We start from the raw sequence: 27314 nt of genomic DNA, 5'->3' as shown, positions 1-27314 counted from the left end.
GTCCTCCTGTTGATCCACTGGAATATTTTAATTTTAGTTAGGTAGATACTCTCCAGTGTGCCATTTCACTCTTAGCTTGGAATGATTTCAACTGTTTGGCTCTTCCCACAACTTCATATACAAAAATGTGACTTACCTACTCATATAATATCACAGAGGTCAAATATGTTGGTGATATGAGCTCCTAAATTCTGAAGAGAAGCAAATTCTTTGGTCTTAATAAAACTCATGCATGTTATGGTGTGAGAGGTCAATTCTGTGAAAATGTAACAGGTTTCTACTTCATAGTCAGAGATAGGTTGGGAATTTTTCCCCCAAAGTAAAGGACATGTTATTTCACCTTGAACTGTGTATTATTAAGAACACATACTTTATTTGGATGAATACTTAAAACTAATAATTGACTAATCAGAAAGATTTCTGTAGTTGATTGAAATATACACCTATGTCCTAAAGGACCTGTGAATGTGAGCTTAGTTGGGAAAAGGGTCTTTGCAGATGTAATTAAGTCAAGGATCTTGAGATGAGATCATCCTGGATTTAGGGCATGCCCTAAATCAAGGACAGTGTCCTTATGAGAAAGGGGAAGATATAAGCAGACACAGAGAGAAAAGCGGCCTGAACACAGAGGCAGATGTTGGAGTGTTACGTCTGCAAACCAAGGAGTGCACAGGAGTTCTGTGACCATCAGAAGCTAGAGAGAGGCATGGAATAGATTCTCCCTCAATGCCTCCAGGAGGAACCAACTCTGCCTGAACTTTGACTTTTGCCTCTGGCCTCCAGGCCGGGGAGAGAATAAATCCCTATTGTCAAGGCACCAAGTCTGTGGCGACTTGTTACAACAGCTATAGGAACCTGATACAACTTCCCAATCTGAATGGGGCCAAGCACAAAAGATGCTCCCCTAGGCAGTCCAGACTGCAGCGTAAGTAGGTCTAGTGAATGGTGCATGGCGACCCACACAAGTATTCTTGCCTGGAGAATCCCATGGACAGAGGAGCCTGGCAGGCTGCAGTCCCTAGGGTTGCAGAGTCGGACATGACTGAAACAACTTAGCACACAGCACACATGCACAGACACACACAGTGGATGGTACTTAAAATTTTAGAAGTAGATCAAGGTGTTGTATGAGACTATGACAGCCTTATAGGAGAATCTCAGACCACTGGGGCTTTAGTAGAGTTATTCTTCAACAGGAAGTTATTCTCCTTTACAGAAAGAGCTTTTGTTTTGCTATTGAGCCTGGATTAAAGTTAATTTCCTGATTATGCAAAACCAGGTGACCATAGGCCCAGAGTTACTTATTATGATCTGCATATCTATTCTACTTAGCAAGCATCATCATGTGGAATTACATAAAGGTTAGGTCTCAGCAGGCTCCAGAGGCACAGATAAATTGTATCAGGATATGACTCACATCTCATGCCTACTTCTGCCATACCATATTAAGCCAAATTCTCCAACATGCAGAGGTTAAATATTAATATTCCCATCCCAAGCTGTGTCCTAGAGACAAAAACAAATCCTGATTCAGTCCAGCCTTAAGTGACAGAAGAAAGCACACGTTCTCCTGAGACACAGAAAAAGCAGCCTATGATTTTGTTCTTGCTTGTAAACTGGATTATAGTAATGAGACCAGCACAATGCTGGAAAAAAAATTCAAAGCCAACAGCACAGAAAAATATAGAACATCAGAGAGTATGAATGAAGAATGTCATGAGAGAAAGAGATCAAAGAGTGGAAAGAAAGGGTAAAGAAGACTTGAGAAGAGTGTGAGAGGGCCCCATGGAAGGAAAAATAAAATGATATTCTATGTATCTCAATATAGCAAAGGCCATATATTACAAGCCCACAGCTAACATCACACTCTGTGATGACAAAGTGAAAGCTTTTCCTCTAAGATCAGGAACATAATGAGGACATCCCCTTTCACCACCTTTATTTGACATAATAATGAACACAGTATTGGAAGTCCTAGCCAGAGCAATTAGGCAAGAAAAAGAAATAAAAGGCATTCAAATCAGAAAGGAAGAAGTAAAATTGTAAGTATTTGCAGATGACTTGATACCATATATAGAAAACCCTGGAGACTCTACCAAAATACTGTTAGAACTAATAAGTCAATTCAATAAAGGTGGAGGATACAAAGTCAATATACAAAAGTCTGTTGCATTTCTAAATACTAACAACAAACTATCAGAAACAGAAATTAAGAAAATGACCTCATTTAGGAGGAGGAGCTAAGATGGTGGAGGAATAGGACGGGGAGACCACTTTCTCCCCTACAAATTCATCGAAAGAACATTTGAACACTGAGCAAACTTCACAAAACAACTTCTGATCGCTAGCAGAAGACATCAGGTGCCCAGAAAAGCAGCTCATTGTCTTTGAAAGGAGGTAGGAAAAAATATAAAAGATAAAAAGAGAGACAAAAGAGCTAGAGACGGAGACCCGTCCAGGGAGAGGAGTCGTAATAGAGGAAGTTTCCAAACACCAGGAAACCCTCACACTGGCGGATCTGGGGGAAGTTTTCAAATCTCGGAGGGAAACCTAACTGGGAGAAAAAAATAAATAAAACCCACAGATTACATGCCTAAAAGCAACTCCCAGCAGAAAAGTACCCCAGATGCCCGTATCTGCCACCAGCAAGTGGGGGCAGAACGGAGAGGAGCCGGCGGCATTGCTTAGGGTAAGGACCGGGCCTGAATGCCCTGAGGGCAATCGGAGGGAGCTAATGTGAGATAGCAACTTAAACTGTGGGCTAGCAAGAGAGAGAGAGAAAATTAACCGGCCCGAATACACTGCAGCCCGTTCACAGAACAAAGGAAGAACTGAGCGATCCCAGACAAGAGCTAGCCGGCTGTGGACCGGCCCATCCCCCGTCGGAGGCAGGAGGCAGGGGGGAGGGGAAAGGGGCAAACTCAGCCCCAGAGACGGCACCCCTACCAAACTGCAAACAGGCTCCCAGTCTCTAACCAAAGACTTCCTGAGATTCTGGATGGTCGACATCCACCGGGAGGGTCACAGCTAGAGGCCAGCTCCCGAGAACAGACACAAGGCGCACCCTACCAGCACGCATGGAAACTGAGGCTGGGGCCGCGGAGGGGAGAAGGCGCACCGCACCAGGGGAGAGTGCACCCCTCAAGCTCCTGGTGGCCTGAGCTGCTCCGCCGGGAAGGCACAAAATGCAGGCCCAACCGAGTCCGCGCTTTTGTGGAGTGCCCAAAAACTGGAACCACACGCAACACAGGGCCTGCTCCATACAGAGCAGCCGGGAGCCTGAGCAGTGTAGATGGGAAAAGCACACACCCGTGAGCGGGGGCAAACCCAGTGTGGCCAGAACTCTGTGAGTGCTCCCCACACACAGCGCTATCTGTCTGCAGCGCCCCTCCCTCCCCACAGCAGGACTGAACCAGAGAACCTGAGCAAGAGACCACCTCTGCCCGCCTGTGTCAGGGTGGAAATTAGACACTGAAGAGACTGGCAAACAGAAGCCAAATAAACAAAGGGAACCTCTTCAGAAGTGACAGGTGCAACAGATTAAAATCCCTGTAGGTTAATACTGACTACACCGGAAGGGGCCTATAGATATTGAGAAGTGTAGCTGGTACAAGGAGCTATATGAAACTGACCCGAAACCACACTGCCCGTAACAGCTCCAGAGAAATTCCTAGATATATTTTCACTTTTTTATTTTTTTAATTAAAAAAATTTTTTTTCTTTTGTTTCTTTTTATTTTTCTCTTTTATTTTCTTTTAAAAGTCCCTATTTCTCCTCCATTACTCCTTAACTTTCATTTTCATTTTCATATATTTTTACTGTTTTTTTAATTAAAAATTTTTCTTCTTTTTTTATTTTTTCTCTTATTTTCTTTTAAAGTCCTCTATTACTCCTTAATTTTCATTTTCATTTCACTATAACCTTGCAAAAAAAAAAAAAAAAAAAAGAGGCCCTATTTTTAAACCGAACTTCATATATATTTCTTAAATTTTTTGTGTTTTTGTTTTTGTTTTTAATATTGTATTTTTAAGAGTCTAACCTCTACTCTAGATTTTTAATCTTTGTTTTTCAGTGTTTGATATCAATTTTGGACATTTAAGAATCCAATATTCAGTACCCATTTTTACTCAGGAGTGTGTTGATTACTCTCTCCCACTTTTGACTCTCCTTTTTCTCCCCCAGATCACCTCTATTTCCTCCCTCCCCCTTCTCTTCCCAATCCAATTATGTGAATCTCTGTGGGTGTCTGGGCTACGGAGAACACTTAGGGAACAGAGTACTGCCTAGATCTGTCTCTCTCCTCTTGAGTCCCCCTTTTTCTCCTCCTGCTCATCTCTATCTCCCTCCTCCCTCTCCTCTTCTTCATGTAACTCTGTGAACCTCTCTAGGTGTCCCTCATGGTGGAGACTCTTTTCACCATTAACCTAGAAGTTTTATTATCAGTGCTGTATAGTTGGAGAAGTCTTGAGGCTACTGGAAGAATAAGACTGAAATCCAGAGGCAGGAGACAAGCCCAAAGCCTGAGAATACCAGAAAACTCCTGACTACAGGGAATATTAATTAATAAGAGATCATCCAAAAGCCCCCATACCTACACTGAAACCAACCACCACCCAAGAGCCAATAAGTTCCAGAGCAAGACATACCACGCAAATTCTCCAGCAATGCAGGAACCTAGCCCTGAGCATCAACATACAGGCTGCCTAAAGTCACACCTAACACAGACCCATCTCAAAACTCACTACTGGACATGCCATTGCACTCCAGAGAGAAGAAATCCAGTTCCACGCACCAGAACACCGACACAAGCTTCCTTAACCAGGAAACCTTGACAAGCCAATCGTCCAACCCCACCCACTGGGAGAAACCTCCACAAGAAAAAGGAACCACAGACCTCCAGAATACAGAAAGGCCACTCCAGACACAGCAATCTAAACAAGACAAAAAGGCAGAGAAATACCCAACAGGTAAAGGAACATGAAAAATGCCCACCAAGTCAAACAAAAGAGGAGGAGATGGGGAATCTACCTGAAAAAGAATTTAGAATAATGATAATAAAAATGATCCAAAATCTTGAAAACAAAATGGAGTTACAGATAAATAGCCTGGAGACAAAGATTGAGAAGACGCAAGAAATGTTTAATAAAGACCTAGAAGAAATTTTAAAAAGTTAATTAAAAATGAATAATGCAATAAATGAGATCAAAAACACTCTGGAGGGAACCAACAGTAGAATAATGGAGACAGAAGATAGGATAAGTGAGGTAGAAGATAAAATGGTGGAAATAAATGAAGCAGGAAAAAAGAATCAAAAGAAATGAGGACAACCTCAGGGACCTCTGGGACAATGTGAAACGCCCCAACATTCGAATCATAGGAGTCCCAGAAGAAGAAAAAAGAAAGGCCATGAGAAAATACTCGAGGAGATAATAGCTGAAAACTTCCCTAAAATGGGGAAGGAAATAGTTACACAGGCCCAAGAAACCCAGAGAGTCCCAAACAGGATAAACCCAAATTGAAACACCCCAAGACACATATTAATCAAATTAACAAAGATCAAACACAAAGAACAAATATTAAAAGCAGCAAGGGAAAAACAACAAATAACACACAAAGGGATTCCCATAAGGATAACAGCCGATCTATCAATAGAAACCCTCCAAGCCAGAAGGGAATGGCAGGACGTACTGAAAGTAATGAAAGAGAATAACCTACAACCTAGATTACTGTATCCAGCAAGGATCTCATTCAGATATGAAGGAGAATTCAAAAGCTTTACAGACAAGCAAAAGCTGAGAGAATTCAGCACCACCAAACCAGCTCTTCAACAAATGCTAAAGGATCTTCTCTAGACAGGAAACACAGAAAGGTTGTATAAACGTGAACCCAAAACAACAAAGTAAATGGCAACGGGACCATACCTATCAATAATTACCTTAAATGTAAATGGGTTGAATGCCCCAACCAAAAGACAAAGACTGGCTGAATGGATACAAAAACAAGACCCCTATATATGCTGTCTACAAGAGACCCACCTCAAAACAAGAGACACATACAGATTGAAAGTGAAGGGCTGGAAAAAAATATTTCACACAAACGGAGACCAAAAGAAAGCAGGAGTCACAATACTCATAACAGATAAAATAGACTTTAAAATAAAGGCTGTGAAAAGAGACAAAGAAGGACACTACATAATGATCAAAGGATCAATCCAAGAAGAAGATATAACAATTATAAATATATATGCACCCAACATAGGAGCACCACAATATGTAAGGCAAATGCTAATGAGTATGAAAGGGGAAATTAACAGTAACACAATAATAGTGGGAGACTTTAATACCCCACTCACACCTATGGATAGATCAACTAAACAGAAAATTAACAAGGAAACACAAACTTTAAATGACACAATGGACCACATAGACCTAATTGATATCTATAGGACATTTCACCCCAAAACAATCAACTTCACCTTTTTCTCAAGTGCACACGGAACCTTCTCCAGAATAGATCACTTCCTGGGCCATAAATTTCCTTGGGAAATTCAAAAAAATTGAAATAATTCCAGTCATCTTTTCTGACCACAATGCAGTAAGACTAGATCTCAACTGCAGGAAAAAAAACTATTAAAAATTCAAACATATAGAGGCTAAATAACATGCTTCTGAATAACCAACAAATCATAGAAGAAATCAAAAAAGAAAATATGCATAAAAACAAATGAAAATGAAAACACAACAACCCAAAACCTATGGGACACTGTAAAAGCAGTGCTAAGGGGAAGGTTCATAGCATTACAGGCTTACCTCAAGAAACAAGAAAAAAGTCAAATAAATAAACTAACTCTACACCTAAAGCAACTAGAGAAGGAAGAAATGAAGAAACCCAGGTTAGTAGAAGGAAAGAAATCTTAAAAATTAGGGCAGAAATAAATGCAAAAGAAACAAAAGAGACCATAGCAAAAATCAACAAAGCTAAAAGCTGTTTTTTTGAAAAAATAAACAAAATTGACAAACCATTAGCAAGACTCGTTAGGAAACAAAGGGAGAAGAACCAAATTAACAAAATTAGAAATGAAAATGGAGAAATCACAGCAGACAACACTGAAATACAAAGGATCATAAGAGACTACTACCAGCAGCTCTATGCCAATAAACTGGACAACTTGGAAGAAATGGACAAATTCTTAGAAAAGTATAACTTTCCAAAAGTGAACCAGGAAGAAATAGAAGATCTTAACAGACCCATCACAAGCAAGGAAATCGAAACTGTAATAAAAAATCTTCCAGCAAACAAAAGCCCAGAACCAGATGGCTTCACAGCTGAATTCTACCAAAAATTTAGAGAAGAGCTAACACCTATCTTACTCAAACTCTTCCAGAAAATTGCAGAAAGAAGGTAAACTTCCAAACTCATTCTATGAGGCCACCATCACCCTAATTCCAAAACCAGACAAAGATGCCACAGAAAAAGAAAACTACAGGCCAATATCACTGATGAACATAGATGCAAAAATCCTTAACAAAATTCTAGCAAACAGAATCCAACAACATATTAAAAAAATCATACATCATGACCAAGTGGGCTTTATCCCAGGAATGCAAGGATTCTTTAATATCCGCAAATCAATCAATGTAATACATCACATTAACAAATTGAAAGATAAAAACCATATGATTATCTCAATAGATGCAGAAAAAGCCTTTGACAAAATTCAACATCCATTTATGATTAAAACTCTCCAGAAAGCAGGAATAGAAGGAACATACCTCAACATAATAAAAGCTATATATGACAAACCCACAGCAAGCATCATCCTCAATGGTGAAAAATTGAAAGCATTTCCCCTAAATCAGGAACAAAGGCAAGGGTGCCCACTCTCACCCACTACTATTCAACATAGTTTGGAAGTTTTGGCCACCGCAATCAGAGCAGAAAAAGAAGTAAAAGGAATCCAGATAGGAAAAGAAGAAGTGAAACTCTCGCTGTTTGCAGATGACATGATCCTCTACATAGAAAACCCTAAAGACTCTACCAGAAAATTACTAGAGCTAATCAATGAATATAGTAAAGTTGCAGGATATAAAATTAACACACAGAAATCCCTTGCATTCCTATACACTAACAATGAGAAAACAGAAAGAGAAATTAAGGAAACAATACCATTCACCATTGCAACAAAAAGAATAAAATACTTAGGAGTATATCTACCTAAAGAAACAAAAGACCTATACATAGAAAACTATAAAACACTGATGAAAGGAATCAAAGAGGACACAAACAGATGGAGAAACATTCCGTGTTCATGGATTGGAAGAATCAATATTGTCAAAATGGCTATTCTACCCAAAGCAATCTATAGATTCAATGCAATCCCTATCAAGCTACCAACGGTATTCTTCACAGAACTAGAACAAATAATTTCACAATTTGTATGGAAATACAAAAAACCTTGAATAGCCAAAGCAATCTTGAGAAAGAAGAATGGAACTGGAGGAATCAACCTGCCTGACTTCAGTCTCTACTACAAAGCCACAGTCATCAAGACAGTATGGTACTGGCACAAAGACAGAAATATAGCTCAATGGAACAAAATAGAAAGCCTAGAGATAAATCCATGTACCTATGGATACCTTATCTTCGACAAAGGATGCAAGGATATACAATGGAAAAAAGACAACCTCTTTAACAAGTGGTGCTGGGAAAACTGGTCAACCGTTTATAAAAGAATGAAACTAGAACACTTTCTAACATCATACACAAAAATAAACTCAGAATGGATTAAAGATCTAAATGTAAGACCAGAAACTATAAAACTCCTAGAGGAGAACATAGGCAAAACACTCTCCGACATAAATCACAGCAGGATCCTCTATGACCCACCTCCAAGAATATTGGAAATAAAAGCAAAAATAAACAAATGGGACCTAATTAAACTGAAAATCTTTTGCACAACAAAGGAAATGATAAGCAAGGTGAAAAGACAGCCTTCAGAATGGGAGAAAATAATAGCAAATGAAGAAACAGACAAAGGATTAATCTCAAAAATATACAAGCAACTCCTGCAGCTCAATTCCAGAAAAATAAATGACCCAATCAAAAAATAGGCCAAAGAACTAAACAGACATTTCTCCAAAGAAGACATACAGATGGCTAACAAACACATGAGAAGATGTTCAACATCACTCATTATCAGAGAAATGCAAATCAAAATCACAATGAGGTACCATTACACGCCAGTCAGGATGGCTACTATCCAAAAGTCTACAAGAAATAAATGCTGGAGATGGAGTAGAGAAAAGGGAACCCTCTTACACTGTTGGTGGGAATGCTAACTAGTACAGCCGCTATGGAGAAGAGTGTGGAGATTTCTTTAAAAATTGGAAATAGAACTGCCCTATGACCCAGCAATCCTACTTCTGGGCATACACACCGAGGAAACCAGATCTGAAAGAGACACGTGCACCCCAATGTTCATCACAGTGCTATTTATAATAGCCAGGACATGTAAGCAACCTAGATGCCCTTCAGCAGACAAATGGATACGGAAGCTGTGGTACATATACCCCATGGAATATTACTCAGCCATTAAAAATAATTCTTTTGAATCAGTTCTAATGAGATGGATGAAACTGGAGCCCATTATACAGAGTGAAGTAAGCCAGAAAGATAAAGACCAATACAGCATACTAATGCATATATACGGAATTTAGAAAGATGGTAATGATAACCCTATATGCAAAACAGAAAAAGAGACACAGATGCACAGAACAGACTTTTGTACTCTATTGGAGAAGCGAGGATGGGATGTTTTGAGAGAACAGCATCGAAACATGTATATTATCAAGGGTGAAACAGATCACCAGCCCAGGTTGGATGCATGAGACAAGTGCTCAGGGCTGGTACACTGGGAAGACCCAGAGGGATTGGATGGGGAGGGAGGCGGGAGGGGGGATCAGGATGGGGAACACATGTAAATCCATGTCTGATTCATATCAATGTATGGCAAAACCCACTACAATATTGTAAAGTAATTAGCCTCCAGCTAATAAAACTAAATGGAAAAAGAAAATTAAAGAAAATGACTTCATTTATATTTGCAGCTCAATGGCACCCTACTCCAGTACTCTCGCCTGGAAAATCCCATGGACATGGACGGAGGAGTCTGGTAGGCTGCAGTCCATGGGGTTGCGAAGAGTCGGGCACGGCTGAGCAACTTCACTTTCACTTTTCACTTTCATGCATTGGAGAAGGCAATGGCAACCCACTCCAGTGTTCTTGCCTGTAGAATCCCAGGGACGGCAGAGCTTAGTGGGCTGCCGTCTATGGGTTGCACAGAGTCTCACATGACTGAAGTGACTTAGCAGCAGAAGCAGCAGTATATTTTGCAGCTCAGTGAACTCATTCCACGTGGCTTTCTTGGTGGAATGTTTGGTAATTTTTCTGAAGGAATTTTGGGAGTAGAAGGAGGCATAGTAGAAATGATGGAAGTATCTAGGCATAATAAAAACCTTAGTAATACTGAAGTTCTTAGAGCTATGCCAGCTCCAAAAGTTATGAAGATCTTCCAGGATGGCCTAAAATCTTCCAAAGAAGTTGAAATAATGGAATAACCCAATGATTACCACCATAGTTTATAATATTGGTATATGTATATGATTTGAATTGTGCTACAGATGCAAAATGTTGGACACAACTTAGTGACTGGACAGCAACAACAATAGGATGTTGGTCTTCCCACCAGATCTCCCTGGTTCCTTTCATTCTATTGCTTGGACCCAAGTCTTCAGTGAGCTTTTGCTCTCAATAACCAGCACCTGTAGCCTTTTTTTTAACAGACTGTCTTTGGCAGGGTCTGGGAATTTCCTTGCCTCTAAGCCGATGATTGATGAATTTGCGACTTGGAAAGCCTTATGCCCTTTGCCTGGGGTCAAACCAGGGCCGTGGTGCAAATTGCACCCTAGAGATCTTCCTTGGGTAAACTGGACTGAATTTCTGTAAAACTTTGCCTGAAGCCATGCCTTCATTTTGCTTCCTTCCCTTCTTTTTCCTGCTTTCATCACTTTCTCACAAGTTTAACCTTGGGCTTACTTCATTCGTAAATCTCCTGTATGGTGCTCTCGTAGAGTCATATTTGGGAGCTGTTGACTTAAGACACTTAAATGAATATGCTCAGTAAATGACCAATTAAATTTGGAAGTCAAGCCTAACACCCTTAAACAAATAAAACTTCTCCTGAAAGAAAAACAACTCAGATAAATTAAGTTCAGAATAATACAACCAGCAAACATCTGGTCTTCTAGTCAAGTAAGCTGAAAGACTTTAAAGATGATCCTTACAGCCTGCCCCAACGCAGCAGAAACATTTTAAAATTGATTTGCCATTGGGCTTTTTGAGTACGCTTTCTTACTAAGAATTATAAAATGTATACACTTGTGATATGTGAAAAATATTTAAAACACCAATAAATGCACACTTTTTTCTTTACGAATGGCTTTGTTGGTTTCCTTGAATTGGTTACTGTGTGAGTTTGCTAGGGCTGTTGTAACAAAGTACCGCTGAGCGGGTGACTTAAACAACAGAAATTAGTTTTTTCATAGTCCTGGAAGCTGGAAGTCCAAGCTGTGGTTTGGGTTTTTCTAAGGTTTGGTTTTTCTCTGAGACTCCTCTCCTCAGCTTGCACATGACTGCCTTCTCACTGTGCCAGTAAGTCCTTGGTGTCTCTGTACGTGTCCACATTTCTTCTTCTAAGGACCTCAGTCAGATCATATTAGACTCACCCTAACTGCTTCACTTCAACTTACTTTTTAAAAGGCCAACTTACTTTTTAAAATACTTCCATTCTGAGGTACTGGGGGTTAGAACTTCAGCACAAGAATAAGGGGCACATTATAGTCTATAACCATTGCTTATAGCATAAGAATTTCAAGTGTGAAATACTTCTTATTCTACTTTGAATAGAAAACAGTTTAATCAGAGCAAAGCAAATATGATTCACTATCTACCTAGGTAAAACCAAGGTTTGGTTTAAGGCTGTGGAGTTATTTCGATTTGTTATTAAACATGCTTTTGTTAAAAGCGTTTATTTTGATAATAAACAGTTGGGACCACTTGTGTAGAATTTGAGTGGGGATTTAAATCACTTACTGGGAATACAGCCATCTTTTTTATAATTTTATGTTATGTAAGCCTTCTTAAAGAAATCAGGAATAGGCTGGCTTATAATTAAAATCTTACAGTGTGATTCTTTATGGTCTGAGCCACCAGGGAAGCCCCGTGGTAAAGGGTATCATTTTATAATTATACAGTGGGGCTTATTTAATATCATGTAATCTCTTCTCTGTTCTTATCCAAAACATAACTGAAGTTTTTTTTTTTTTGTTTTTGTTTTTTTTAAAGAGAGTGAGAAAGTTGGTGAAAGACAGTTGAAGGACTGTTCTAACCCTACACATGCAGGACGGATACCAGGCACTAAAATACTTACGTGTGACATTTTGAGTCACTCCAGATACCAAAGTGTGGGAGAAAGCAGGGAAGACATGGAGGAGTGAGCTGTGGTATGGGTAAGCCATTGATACTGCCTACAGTGGTAGCTCGGCTGGTAAGGAAGCCACCTGCAATGCAGGAGACCCTGGTTGGGTTCCTGGGTCGGGAAGATGCTCTGGAGAAGCGATAGGCTACCCCTTCTAGTATTCTTGGGCTTCCCTAGTGGCTCAGCTGGTAAAGAATGCACATGCAGTGCAGGACACCTGGATTCAATCCTTGGGTCGGGAAGATCTCTGGAGAAGGGAATGGCTACCCACTCCAGTATTCTGGCCTGGAACTCCATGGACTGTCTGGGGTCACCAAGAGTTGGACACGACTGAGCGACTTTCACATGCACACATCACGGACCTGTTGCAGAGAAAATGCCTAGAGTCATTACCCAGAACTTCCTTCCTCATTGTATCATGTAAATATTTCAACTAACTTCCTTATTTTTGTCTCTTTCCATCAAGATTGCATATGCATTTGTAATGTTGACTGAAAAAAAAAAAGTGCATCCTAAAAGTTTGAGAATGATGTTTTATTTGTTTTATTCCTCAGACGAAACTGAGGACAGAAGTCTGGGACATTCTGAAGAGGTAAGCGTGGAGCCAGGATATATATAACAATTTTTGCAGCAAAAATCAGGTAGTCAGAATATCTTAACACATTAATCATAGAAAATTAGTCATCTCAAGTTAGCGAATTTAGTGCTTTCCTATGCATGGGAGGATACAATAGTTGGGCTCACTGAAATTATTCCTTTGATAGCACCTCAACTACCTGAGGCCCGTATCCTGTGTTTTTCCCATCGTGAGTCTCCCCGGAGTGTACCCATGGGGGGTGGTACCACAGCTGATGGCGTGATAGCAGACATCCTGTTTCTGTCTGAGCTCCTTCAGGGCTCACCATCAGGCCACTGTAACGTGATAGCTTGATGGCTGCAACATCTTTTGTGTACTAATACGGCAGGGAATTTTTTTTTTTTTTTACTCACAGTCATTATTTTGTGGTTTTCAATATATCAGAATAAAATTGCTACAAAACCAAAACAAAAGGAATCGATATTAGCCAGGGGCCTTGGGACTGGAGCGTGATTAAAAAGGAGAGATTTTATTGACTTGGCCTGGGGAGTGGAACACTTTCAGTTGCACAAGGGTGAGTTGGTTTTAAGTTAGGCAGAGGCCTTTTGCCTTTGTGAGTTTTGTTTTGCTTTTGTTTTCGAGCTGCAGGTCTGGAGAGTGGTAAGGTGATGTGCGGCGGATGGTGGATGTGTTTCTCCTCTTTTGGCTACTCATGACCGCAAGAATCTTAGATTTTGAGGGCATTTTTCACACTGGGTGTCCTGGTAGGACACTGAGTATGCCTCAGCTCTGACTGCCAAAGCAGAAGAGTCAAGTACCTTTAAAGTCCCGGCAATGAGGGAGGGAGGTGATGGAGGTTTAGCCAATAAGACACATGCCACCAGGCTTTTGAGTCACGGGACAAGAGCTGCGGGTTTCACAGTTCTGAGTTGTCAGGAAGTGTGGAAGGATGACCCCCGTGTTGTTAGTTTGAGAGTCCAGTGGCAGCCGCTCCAGTAGTGGTGGTCTGACCTAAGTTCATTCTGTGGTGTGAACTCACATGTCTTTTTTGAAACCCATCTCCCTTGGCTCAGCCCTTTTCAGAGCCTAGCTATCTGGTCTTCCTGTGAATTTTGAGAGTTACCCCCAACTCTTTCAAATACACTGCGGTTTGCGTAAGTTAGCTAATTTTTTGTTATGGGTTTTAGCAGTATGTTTGGCTCATAAATTCTCCTTTAACATTTATCCTCACATCTTTCTTTCCTACTGTTGTTGTTACTCTTTAGCTGCTAAGTCATCTCTGACTCTCTTTTGACCCCATGGACTGTAGCCCTCCAGGCTCCTCGGTCCATGGGATTTCCCAGGCAAGAACAGAGGAGTAGGTTGCCATTTTCACAGAGTCAGACATGACTGAGCAATTAACCCTTTCACTTTCATTTTTCTGCCTCTTTGGCCTCATTCCTCTGTCTTAACCATTTCCTCATCCTTCCTGTTTACATCCATCTCAGGGCCTCTTCTTCATTCTTCACAAACTTCCTTATTTATTGACTCGTATATCATCTAAAGCACCTGTTCCAAATGTAATGACTTAGGCTAACTGCAGCCATATTCCAAGGCTCAGCCCAAGACTGGCTGTTCCTCTCACTCTCTAAACTCCATCTGAAGCCATTCTGTCTCATCAAGATGTCTTTATCTCTGGACCTAACCTCTCACCTGTGTATTTCACCATAGGTTCCATCCTTTCTACAGATATTCACTGTATCATTGTTACTCTAATCCACTTGTACTGAAGTCTCAGAAGCACCTTTGGTACATTCCTAAAGCCCACCAATCTTCGCCTTCAACATTTCTCTTCTCTTCCTTCATTTTCATCTCTCTATCACTTCTTCTTTTGTCTTCATTTGACATTAGGACAATTTCTAAAATAATTATATCTTTTTTTCTCCTGAACTTTGCTCTAATTTTTCTTCCTCAAAGCAATAAAGATTAATGATCAAAAATATAATGATCATGATAAGAGTATTTAATAATTAGGTACTCATTTACCTTAAGATAAACTATCCTCAATATGTCAGCAAATTTGGAAAACTCAACAGTGACTACAGGACTGGAAAAGGCCAGTTTTCATTCCAATCCCAAAGAAAGGCAATCCCAAAGAATGTTTAACCTACCACACAATTGCACTCATCTCACACGTTAGTAAAGTAATCCTCAAAATTCTCCAAGCCAGGCTTCAGCAATACATGAACCATGAACTTCCAGATGTTCAAGCTGGTTTTAGAAAAGGCAGAGGAACCAGAAACCAAATTGCCAACATCCGCTAGATCATCAAAAAAGCAAGAGAGTTCCAGAAAAACATCTATTTCTTCTTTATTGACTATGCCAAAGCCTTTGACTGTGTGGATCACAATAAACTGTGGAAAATTCTTCAAGAGATGGGAATACCAGACCACCTGACCTGCCTCCTGAGAAACCTATATGCAGGTCAGGAAGCAACAGTTAGAACTGGACATGGAACAACAGACTGGTTCCAAATAGGAAAAGGAGTATGTCAAGGTTGTATACTGTCACCCTGCCTATTTAACTTATATGTAGGGTACATCACGAGAAATGCTGGGCTGGATGAAGCACAAGCTGGAATCCAGATTTCCAGGAGAAATATCAATAACCTCAGATATGCAGATGACACCACCCTTATGGCAGAAAGTGAAGAGGAACTAAAAAGCCTCTTGATGAAAGTGGAAGAGGAGAGTGAAAAAGTTGGCTTAAAGCTCAACATTCAGAAAACTAATATCATGGCCTCTGGTCCCATCACTTCATGGGAAATAGATGGGGAGACAGTGGAAACAGTGTCAGACTTTATTTTGGGGGGCTCCAAAATCACTGCAGATGGTGATTGCAGCCATGAAATTAAAAGATGCTTACTTTTTGGAAAGAAAGTTATGACCAACCTAGATAGCATATTAAAAAGCAGAGACATCACTTTGTCAACAAAGATCTGTCTAGTCAAGGCTGTGGTTTTTCCAGTGGTCATGTATGGATGTGAGAGTTGGACTATAAGGAAAGCTGAGCACCAAAGAATTGATGTTTTTGAACTGTGGTGTTGGAGAAGACTCTTGAGAGTCCCTTGGACTGCAAGATCTCACAAGTCCATCCAAAAGGAGATCAGTCCTGGGTGTTCATTGGAAGGACTGATGCTGAAGCTGAAACTCCAATATTTTGGCCACCTGATGCAGAGAGCTGACTCATTTGAAAAGACCCTGATGCTGGGAGGGATTGGGGGCAGGAGGAGAAGGGGACAACAGAGGATGAGATGGTTGGATGGCATCACTGACTCAATGGACATGAGTTTGAGTGAACTCTGGGAGTTGGTGATGGACAGGGAGGCCTGGCATGCTGTGGTTCATGGGGTCACAAAGAGTCGGACACGACTGAGTGACTGAACTGAACTGAAACTCTATCTTTGTTCAAGTTATCATTATGTTACTTCAACATGAATTACTTTGTGGGAAGCTTCTTACTAAGCATCAAGCGTGAATAGATTATCTCATTGATACTATTGAGCACAGTAGAGGGATTTTGGGGAAGATAAGGAGGTCAACATTTTGACTTTAGAGGACTTTGTCTTATTCCGAGTCAATGGATAAGATAGTCCCCCATAGCTATGAAATTGGATTTTAGAACTGGAAAGGACCTTAAAGGTTATTTAGCTTAGTTTCCTCAATAAGTAAGAAAAACAAAACCAAAAAAAAGGTAGTCATTTGTTAAAAACAGAACTAATATTGAACTCCCCACCACTTGCCTCCCATTCCTTTATTTTTATTGTTAAAATTGTGGTTAAAAAACACACAGCATAAAATGAACCATGTTATCTATTTTTTGTCTGCTTCACTTTTTAAAATTTTTGTTTCCTTTGTTTCTTTTTAATTGAATGAAAGATTCTTTAAATTCTATAGTAACTTACAATTTTTAAAAGTTTCAGCATAATTTATACAATCTCGTAATAACCCTTCTTTTCCCCTTCTCCTTGTTTTGCCCCCCTCTCCCTCACCTCACGGGTAACCACTAGTGTGTTCTCCATGTCTGTGAGTCTGTTTTTTTCATTTTATTCACTAGTGGATTGTATATTTCAGATCCCACATACAAATGATATCTGTTTGATATTCTGATATCTGTCTTTCTCCACTTGACTTATTTCACTTAGTATAATGTCCTCCAAGTCTATCCATGTTGCTGAAAATGCAAAATGTCATTCTTTTTCCATTCAGTCTGAGTAGTCTGTGTATATATATCACATTTTTTTCCACCTTTTCATCTGTTGATGAACACTGAGGTTGATTCCATACCTTGGGAATTGTAAGTACTGCTATAAACATTGAAGTACACATATCTTTTCAAATTAGTGTTTTTTTGTTTCTTTCAGTTTTCTACCCAGGAGTGGAATTCTTGGATCAAAGAGTAGTTCTATTTTTAATTTTTTGAGAAACCTCCATACTGTTTTCCACATTGACTGCCCCAATTCCCATTCTCATCAACAGTGTATGAGGATTCCCTTTCCTCCACCTCCTACCAACATTTGCTATTTGTGTTCTTTTTGACGATAGCCATTCTGACTGGTATGAGGTGGTATCTTGTTTGATTTGCACTTCCCTGATGATTAGTGTTATTGAACACTTTTTCACATGCCTGTTGTCCATCTGCATTTCCTCTTTGGAAAAATGTTATTCAATTCTGCCCATTTTTTTAGTTGAGTTGTTGTTTTCTGGTGTTTTTGGTATTGAGTTATGTGGCCTGTTTATATATGTGGGATATTAATCCTTTATTCACCAAATCATTTGCAAATATTTCTCCCATTCAGTAGGTTTTTTTCTTTCTTTTTTCCCCTTTATTTATTTATTTATTTTTTCAGTGGGTTTTGTCATACATTGATATGAATCAGCCATAGATTTACACGTATTCCCCATCCCGATCCCCCCTCCCACCTCCCTCTCCACCCGATTCCTCTGGGTCTTCCCAGTGCACCAGGTTCGAGCACTTGTCTCATGCATCCCACCTGGGCTGGTGATCTGTTTCACCATAGATAATATACATGCTGTTCTTTCAAAACATCCCATCCTCACCTTCTCCCACAGAGTTCAAAAGTCTGTTCTGTGCATCTGTGTCTCTTTTTCTGTTTTGCATATAGGGTTGTCGTTACCATCTTTCTAAATTCCATATATATGTGTTAGTATGCTTTAATGTTCTTTATCTTTCTGGCTTACTTCACTCTGTATAATGGGCTCCAGTTTCATCCATCTCATTAGAACTGGTTCAAATGAATTCTTTTTAACACCTGAGTAATATTCTATGGTGTATATGTACCACAGCTTCCTTATCCATTCATCTGCTGATGGGCATCTAGGTTGCTTCCATGTCCTGGCTATTATAAACAGTGCTGCGATGAACATTGGGGTGCACGTGTCTCTTTCAGATCTGGTTTCCTCAGTGTGTATGCCCAGGAGTGGGATTGCTGGGTCATATGGAAGTTCTATTTCCAGTTTTTTAAGAAATCTCCACACTGTTCTCCATAGTGGCTGTACTAGTTAGCATTCCCACCAACAGTGTAAGAGGGTTCCCTTTTCTCCACACCCTCTCCAGCATTTACTGCTTGTAGACTTTTGGATAGCAGCCATTCTGACTGGCGTGTAATGGTACCTCATTGTGATTTTGATTTGCATTTCTCTGATAATGAGTGATGTTGAGCATCTTTTCATGTGTTTGTTAGCCATCTGTATGTCTTCTTTGGAGAAATGTCTGTTTAGTTCTTTGGCCCATTTTTTGATTGGGTGATTTATTTTTCTGGAATTGAGCTGCAGGAGTTGCTTGTATATTTTTGAGATTAATCTTTGTCTGTTTCTTCATTTGCTATTATTTTCTCCCAATCTGAGGGCTGTCTTTTCACCTTACTTATAGTTTCCTTTGTTGTGCAAAAGCTTTTAAGTTTATTAGGTCCCATTTGTTTATTTTGCTTTTATTTCCAATATTCTGGGAGGTGGGTCATAGAGGATCTTGCTGTGATTTATGTCGGAGAGTGTTTTGCCTATGTTCTCCTCTAGGAGTTTTATAGTTTCTGGTCTTACATTTAGATCTTTAATCCATTTTGAGTTTATTTTTGTGTATGGTGTTAGAAAGTGTTCTAGTTTCATTCTTTTACAAGTGGTTGACCAGTTTTCCCAGCACCACTTGTTAAAGAGGTTGTCTTTTTTCCATTGTATATCCTTGCCTCCTTTGTCAAAGATAAGGTGTCCATAGGTTCGTGGATTTATCTCTGGGCTTTCTATTCTGTTCCATTGATCTATATTTCTGTCTTTGTGCCAGTACCATACTGTCTTGATGACTGTGGCTTTGTAGTAGAGTCTGAAGTCAGGCAGGTTGATTCCTCCAGTTCCATTCTTCTTTCTCAAGATTACTTTGGCTATTCGAGGTTTTTTGTATTTCCATACAAATTGTGAAATTATTTGTTCTAGTTCTGTGAAAAATACCGTTGGTAGCTTGATAGGGATTGCATTGAATCTATAGATTGCTTTGGGTAGAATAGCCATTTTGACAATATTGATTCTTCCAATCCATGAACACGGTATGTTTCTCCATCTGTTTGTGTCCTCTTTGATTTCTTTCATCAGTGTTTTATAGTTTTCTATGTATAGGTCTTTTGTTTCTTTAGGTAGATATACTCCTAAGTATCTTATTCTTTTTGTTGCAATGGTGAATGGTATTGTTTCCTTAATTTCTCTTTCTGTTTTTTCATTGTTAGTGTATAGGAATGCAAGGGATTTCTGTGTGTTAATTTTATATCCTGCAACTTTACTATATTCATTGATTAGCTCTAGTAATTTTCTGGTAGAGTCTTTAGGGTTTTCTATGTAGAGGATCATGTCATCTGCAAACAGCGAGAGTTTCACTTCTTCTTTTCCTATCTGGATTCCTTTTACTTCTTTTTCTGCTCTGATTGCTGTGGCCAAAACTTCCACACTATGTTTGCATAGTAGTGGTGAGAGTGGGCACCCTTGTCTTGTTCCTGATTTCAGGGGAAATGCTTTCAATTTTTCACCATTGAGGGTGATGCTTGCTGTGGGTTTGTCATATATAGCTTTTATTATGTTGAGGTATGTTCCTTCTATTCCTGCTTTCTGGAGAGTTTTAATCATAAATGGATGTTGAATTTTGTCAAAGGCTTTTTCTGCATCTATTGAGATAATCATATGGTTTTTATCTTTCAATTTGTTAATGTGTGTATTACATTGATTGATTTGTGGATATTAAAGAATCCTTGCATTCCTGGGATAAAGCCCACTTGGTTGTGGTGTATGATTTTTTTAATATGTTGTTGGATTCTGTTTGCTAGAATTTTGTTAAGGATTTTTGCATCTATGTTCATCAGTGATATTGGCCTGTAGTTTTCTTTTTTTGTGGCATCTTTGTCTGGTTTTGGAATTAGGGTGATGGTGGCCTCATAGAATGAGTTTGGAAGTTTGCCTTCTTTTGCAATTTTCTGGAAGAGTTTGAGTAAGATAGGTGTTAGCTCGTCTCTAAATTTTTGGTAGAATTCAGCTGTGAAGCCATCTGGTCCTGGGCTTTTGTTTGCTGGAAGATTTTTTATTACAGTTTCGATTTCCTTGCTTGTGATGGGTCTCTTAAGATCTTCTATTTCTTCCTGGTTCAGTTTGGAAGGTTATACTTTTCTAAGAATTTGCCCATTTCTTCCAAGTTGTCCAGTTTATTGGCATAGAGCTGCTGGTAGTAGTCTCTTATGATCCTTTGTATTTCAGTGTTGTCTGTTGTGATCTCTTCATTTTCATTTCTAATTTTGTTAATTTGGTTCTTCTCCCTTTGTTTCCTAACGAGTCTTGCTAATGGTTTGTCAATTTTGTTTATTTTTTCAAAAAACCAGCTTTTAGCTTTGTTGATTTTTGCTATGGTCTCTTTAGTTTCTTTTGCATTTATTTCTGCCCTAATTTTTAAGATTTCTTTCCTTCTGCTAACCCTGGGGTTCTTCATTTCTTCCTTCTCTAATTGCTTTAGGTGTAGAGTTAGGTTATTTATTTGGCTTTTTTTTTTTTTTTTGATGTAAGCCTGTAATGCTATGAACCTTCCCCTTAGCACTGCTTTTACAGTGTCCCATAGGTTTTGGGTTGTTGTGTTTTCATTTTCATTTGTTTCTATGATTATTTTGATTTCTTTTTTGATTTTCTTCTATGATTTGTTGGTTATTCAGAAGCGTGTTATTTAGCCTCCATATGTTTGAATTTTTAACAATTTTTTTCCTGTAATTGAGATCTAATCTTACTGCACTGTGGTCAGAAAAGATGACTGGAATGATTTCAATTTTTTTGAATTTTCCAAGACCAGATTTATGGCCCAGGATGTGATCTATTCTGGAGAAGGTTCCGTGTGCACTTGAGAAAAAGGTGAAGTTGCTTGTTTTGGGGTGAAATGTCCTATAGACATCAATTAGGTCTAGCTGGTCCATTGTGTCATTTAAAGTTTGTGTTTCCTTGTTAATTTTCTGTTTAGTTGATCTATCCATAGTTGTGAGTGGGGTATTAAAGTCTCCCACTATTATTGTGTTACTATTAATTTCCTCTTTCATACTCGTTAGTGTTTGCTGTACATATTGCGGTGCTCCTATGTTGGGTGCATATATATTTTTAATTGTTATATCTTCTTCTTGGATTGATCCTTTGATCATTATGTAGTGTCCTTCTTTGTCTCTTTTTCACCCGTCCTTTATTTGAAAAAGTCTATTTTATCTGATATGGTGTTGCGACTCCTGCTTTCTTTTGGTCTCCGTTTGCGTAAATCTTTTTTTTCTTTAGCCTCACTTTTAGTCTAATGTTTCTTGCTTTGAGGTGGTCTTCCTTGTAGACAGCATTAGGTTTCTTGTTTGTATCCATTACAGTCTTTGTCTTTTGTTGGGGCATTCACCATTTACATTTAAAGGTAATTATTGATAGGTGTGGGTCCGTTCCCATTTACTTTGTTGTTTTGGGTTCGGCGTTTAAATACACCTTTCTGTGTTTCCCTGTCTAGAGAAGATTCCTTTAGCATTTGTTGAAGAGCTGGTTTGGTGGTGCTGAATTCTCTCAGCTTTTGCTTGTCTGTAAAGCTTTTGAATTCTCCTTCATATCTGAATGAGATCCTTGCTGGGTACAGTAATCTAGGTTGTAGGTTATTCTCTTTCATTACTTTCAGTACGTCCTGCCATTCCCTTCTGGCCTGGAGGGTTTCTATTGATAGATCAGCTGTTATCCTTATGGGAATCCCTTTGTGTGTTATTTGTTGTTTTTCCCTTGCTGCTTTTAATATTTGTTCTTTGTGTTTGATCTTTGTTAGTTTGATTAATATGTGTCTTGGGGTGTTTCGCCTTGGGTTTATCCTGTTTGGGACTCTCTGGGTTCTTGGACTTGGGTGGCTGTTTCCTTCCCCATTTTAGGGAAGTTTTCAGCTATTATCTCCTCGAGTATTTTCTCATGGCCTTTCTTTTTGTCTTCTTCTTCTGGAACTCCCATGATTCGAATGTTGGGGCGTTTCACAGTGTCCCAGAGGTCCCTGAGGTTGTCCTCATTTCTTTTGATTTTTTTTCTTTTTTCCTCTCTGCTTCATTTATTTCCACCATTTTATCTTCTACCTCACTTATCCTATCTTCTGCCTCCGTTATTCTACTCTTGGTTCCCTCCAAAGTGTTTTTGATCTCATTCATTGCATTGTTCATTTTTAATTGACTCTTTTTTATTTCTTCTAGGTCTTTATTAAACAATTCTTGTATCTTTTCAATCTTTGTCTCCAGGCTATTTATCTGTAACTCCATTTTGTTTTCAAGATTTTGTATCATTTTTATTATCATTATTCTAAATTCTTTTTCAGGTAGATTCCCTATCTCCTCCTCTTTTGTTTGACTTGGTGGGCATTTTTCATATTCCTTTACCTGTTGGGTATTTCTCTGCCTTTTCGTCTTGTTTAGATTGCTGTGTCTGGAGTGGCCTTTCTGTATTCTGGAGGTCTGTGGTTCCTTTTTATTGTGGAGGTTTTACCCAGTGGGTGGGGTTAGACGATTGGCTTGTCAAGGTTTCCTGGTTAGGGAAGTTTGCGTCCGTGTTCTGGTGTGTGGAACTTGATTTCTTCTCTCTGGAGAGCAATGGAGTGCTCAGTAATGAGTTTTGAGATGGGTCTATGTGTTAGGTGTCTCCTTGGGCAGCCTGTATGTTGACGTTTAGGGCTATGTTCCTGCGTTGCTGGAGAATTTGCGTGGTATGTCTTGCTCTAAAACTTATTGGCTCTTGGGTGGTGGTTGGTTTCAGTGTAGGTATGGAGGGTTTTGGACGGTCACTTATTACTTAATGTTCCATGTAGTCAGGAGTTTTCTGGTGTTCTCAGGTTTTGGGCTTAAGTCTCCTGCCTCTGGATTTTAGTTTTATTCTTCATGTAGTCTCAGGACTTCTCCAACTATACAGCACTGATAATAAAACTTCTAGGTTAATGGCAAAAAGATTCTCCCCCGTTAGGGATGCCCAGAGAGGCTCACAGAGTTACATGACGAAGAGGAGAGGGAGGAGGGAGATAGTGATGAGCAGGAGGAGAAAAAAGGGGGACTCAAGAGGAGAGAGACAGATCTATGCAGTTGTCTGTTCCCAGAGTGTTCTCCGTAGCCCAGACACCCACCAAGATTCACAGAATTGGATTGGGAAGAGAAGGGGAAAGGAGGAAATAGAGGTGTTCTGAGGTAGAAAACAGAGAGTCGAGATTGGGAGAGAATAATCAACACACTCCTGAATAAAAATGGGAACTGAATATTGGATTCTTAAATGTTCACAATTTATATCATATACTGAAAAACAAAAATTAAAAATCTAGAGTAGAGGTTAGACTCTTAAAAATACTATATTAAAAACAAAAACCAAAACACACACACAAAAAAATTTTAAAAATATGAAGTTCAGTTTAAAAATAGGGCTTCTTTTCTTTTTCTTTTTTTTTGGTAAGGTTATAGTGTATTGAAAATGAAAATTAAGGAGTAGTAGAGGAGTACTAGAGGACTTTAAAAGAAATAAGAGAAAAAGAAAAATAGAAAACAGAAGAGAAAAAGGAAAGAAAAAAAAGAAGAAAAAAGAAAAAAAGAAAAAAAAAATTTTTTCCCTAATTAAAAAAATCATAAAAATCTATGGAAATGAAAGTTAAGGAGTAATGGGGGAGTAATAGGGAATTTTAAAGGAAAATAAAAGAGAAAAAAGAAAAAAGAAAAAAAAAAGAGAAAAAAGTAAAATTATATCTAGGAGTTTCTCTGGAGCTGTTGCGGTCAGTGTGGGTTCGGCTCAGTTTCAGATAGCTCCTCGTTCCAGCTTACACTTCTCGATATCTACAGGCCCCTTCCGGTGTAGTCGGTGTTTTCTACAGTGATTTTAATCTTTTGCACCAGGCCCTTCTGAAGCGGTTCCCTTTGTTTATTTGGCTTCTGTTTGCCAGTCTCTTCAGAGCCTCATTTCCGCCCTGACACAGGCGGGCGGAGGTGGACTCTTATTCAGGTAGCTAGTTCCGTCGCTCTGAGGGGAAGGGCTGACGCTGCGGGGATGGGCTGGCGCTGCTTTCTCTGTCTGCGCTGCTCAGGCTCCCGGCTGCTCCATATGGAGCGCGCCGCGCGCTGCGCGCAGCTCCAGCCCTCGGGTGTTCCACAAAAGCACGGAACAAAAGGCTGCGTCCGCTCTTGTGCCTTCCCCGTCAGAGCGGTCCAGGCAGCCAGGTGCTTGACAGGCGCACTTTCCTCGGGTGCAGCGCGCCCACTCCCTTCCACGGTCCCAATCTCGGTTTCCGACGGCGCCAGTCGGGTGCGTGCGCCTTCTGCCCTCCGCATCCCCAGCCCTGGTCCCCGCCCGCGCCGGTCCGGTGCCTGCGCCCTGTGTCTCGCCGTGACCTGCTCCCGCCTCCGGCGCGTCTGGGCCAGTCTGCAGTCTGCGAGCTTTTCTCTGGACTTTCTCGGTCCCTTTGTTCTGCGAACGGCCGGCAGTGTGTTCCAGCCGGTTACTTTTCTCTCTCTCTTTTGCTCTCCCACAGTTCAAGTTGGCAACTCACAAAAGCTCCCTCCGATTGTCCTCAGGGCACTCAGGCCCGGACCCTACCCCAAGCAATGCCGCCGGCTCCTCTCCGTGCCGCCCCCACTTGCTGGTGGCGGATGCGGGTGTCTGGGGTACTTTTCTGCTGGGAGTTGCTTTTAGGCACGTAATCTGTGGGTTTTATTTATTGTTTCCCTCCCAGTAAGGTTGCCCTCCTAGATTAAACACTTCCCCCAGGCCCGCCAGTGCGAGGGTTTCCCGGTGTCTGGAAACGTCCTCTGAAGACTCCCTTCCCGGGATGGATCTCCGTCCTTAGCTCTTTTGTCTCACTTTTTAACTTTTATATTTTGTCCTACCTCCTTTCGAAGACAATGGGCTGCTTTTCTGGGCGCCTGATGACCTCAGCTAGTGATCAGAAGTTGTTTTGTGAAGTTTGCTCTGCGTTCAGATATTCTTTTGATGAATTTGTAGGAGAGAAAGTGGTCTCCCCGTCCTACTCCTCCGCCATCTTGGCTCCTCCCCCTCAGTAGGTTTTTTTCTTTGCTGTGCAAAATCTTTTAAGTTTAATTAGATTCCATTTGTTTATTTTTGCTTTTGTGTCCTTTACCTTAGGAGATGGATCAAAAAAAAAAAAAAGATACTGCTGTGATTTATGTCCAAGAGCGTTCTGCTTATGGTTTTCCTCTAGTTTTACAGTATCTAGTGTTATGTTTAGGTCTTTAATCCATTTTTAGCTTATTTTTGTATATGGTGTTAGAGAATGTTCTAGTTTCACTCTTCTACATGTAGCTGTCCAATTTTTTCCAGCACCCCTGGGACTGAAAAGAAAGACTGTCTTTTCTCCATTCTATATTCTATCTTCCTTTGTTGTATGCTAACTGACCATAACTGTGTTGGTTTATTTCTGGATAATTTCTGTTCCATTGATCTGCGTATCTCTTTTTTGCCAGCACCACATCATTTTGATTACTGTCGCTTTGCAGTGCAGCCTAAAATCAGGGAGAGAGTGATTCTTACAACTCTGTTCTCTCTCAAGCTTGTTGTGGGTATTTGGGGTTTTTTTTTTTTTTGGTATTTCCATACAAATTTTAAAATTCTTTCCTCTCGTTCTGTGAAAAATGCCATTGGCATATTGATAAGGATTGCATTAATCTGTAGATTGCTTGGGCTTCCCAGGTCAAGAACCTGCCTGCCAATGCAGGAGAAATGTGCTTTGAATAATATGGTCATTTTAACAATATCAATTCTTCCAACCCAAGAACACAGTATTTCTTTCCATGTTTGTGTCATCAAGTTCTTTCATCAGTGTCTTATAGTTTGCTGAGTAGTGATCTTTTGCCTCTTTAGGCAGGTTTATTCCTAGGTATTCTATTCTTTTCCAGTCAATGGTACATGGAATTGTTTCTTTATTTTCTTTTTTGGCTAGTGTTTTAATGTATAGAAATGCAACAGATTTCTGTATATTAATTTTATATCCTGCAACTTTACCAAATTCATTGCTGAGCTTTAGTAGTTTCTAGTGGTGTCTCTAGGATTTTCTATGTATAGTATCATGTCATCTGCAAACTGTGACTGTTTTATTTCTTTCTTTTAAAATTGGATTCCTTTTATTTGTTTTCATTCTCTGATTGCTGTGGCTAGGACTTCCAGAACTATTGCATAAAAATGGTGAGAGTTGACATCCCTATCTTATTCCTGATCTTAGGAGAAATGCTTTCAACTTTTCACCATTGAGCTTGATGTTAGCTGTGGGTTTTTTGTATATGGCCTTTATTATATTATATTCCCTCTATGCCCACTTTCTTGAGTCTTTTTTTTAATCATAAATAAATGTTGAACTTTATCAAAAGCTTTCTCTGCGTTTATTGAGATGCTCATATGGTTTTTATTCTTCAATTTATTGATGTGATATATCAAATTGTTTTATTTGTGGATGTTGAAAAATTTTTGCATCCCTGGAATAAATTCTGCTTGATCTTAGTGTGTGATCCTTTTAAGGTATTGTTGCATGCAGTTGGCTAGTCTTTTCTTGAGGATTTTTGCATCTATGTTCATCAATGATACTGGCCTGTAATTTCCTTTTTGCGGTATCATTGTCTGGTTTTCATATCCAGATGATGCAAATCTCATGGAATGAGTT

The sequence above is a fragment of the Cervus canadensis genome, chromosome 17 (genome assembly GCF_019320065.1).
Source record: "Cervus canadensis isolate Bull #8, Minnesota chromosome 17, ASM1932006v1, whole genome shotgun sequence".
Lineage (NCBI taxonomy): Eukaryota > Metazoa > Chordata > Mammalia > Artiodactyla > Cervidae > Cervus > Cervus canadensis.
The sequence above is the reverse complement of the archived record's forward strand: the minus strand, read 5'-3'. Positions refer to the sequence as shown.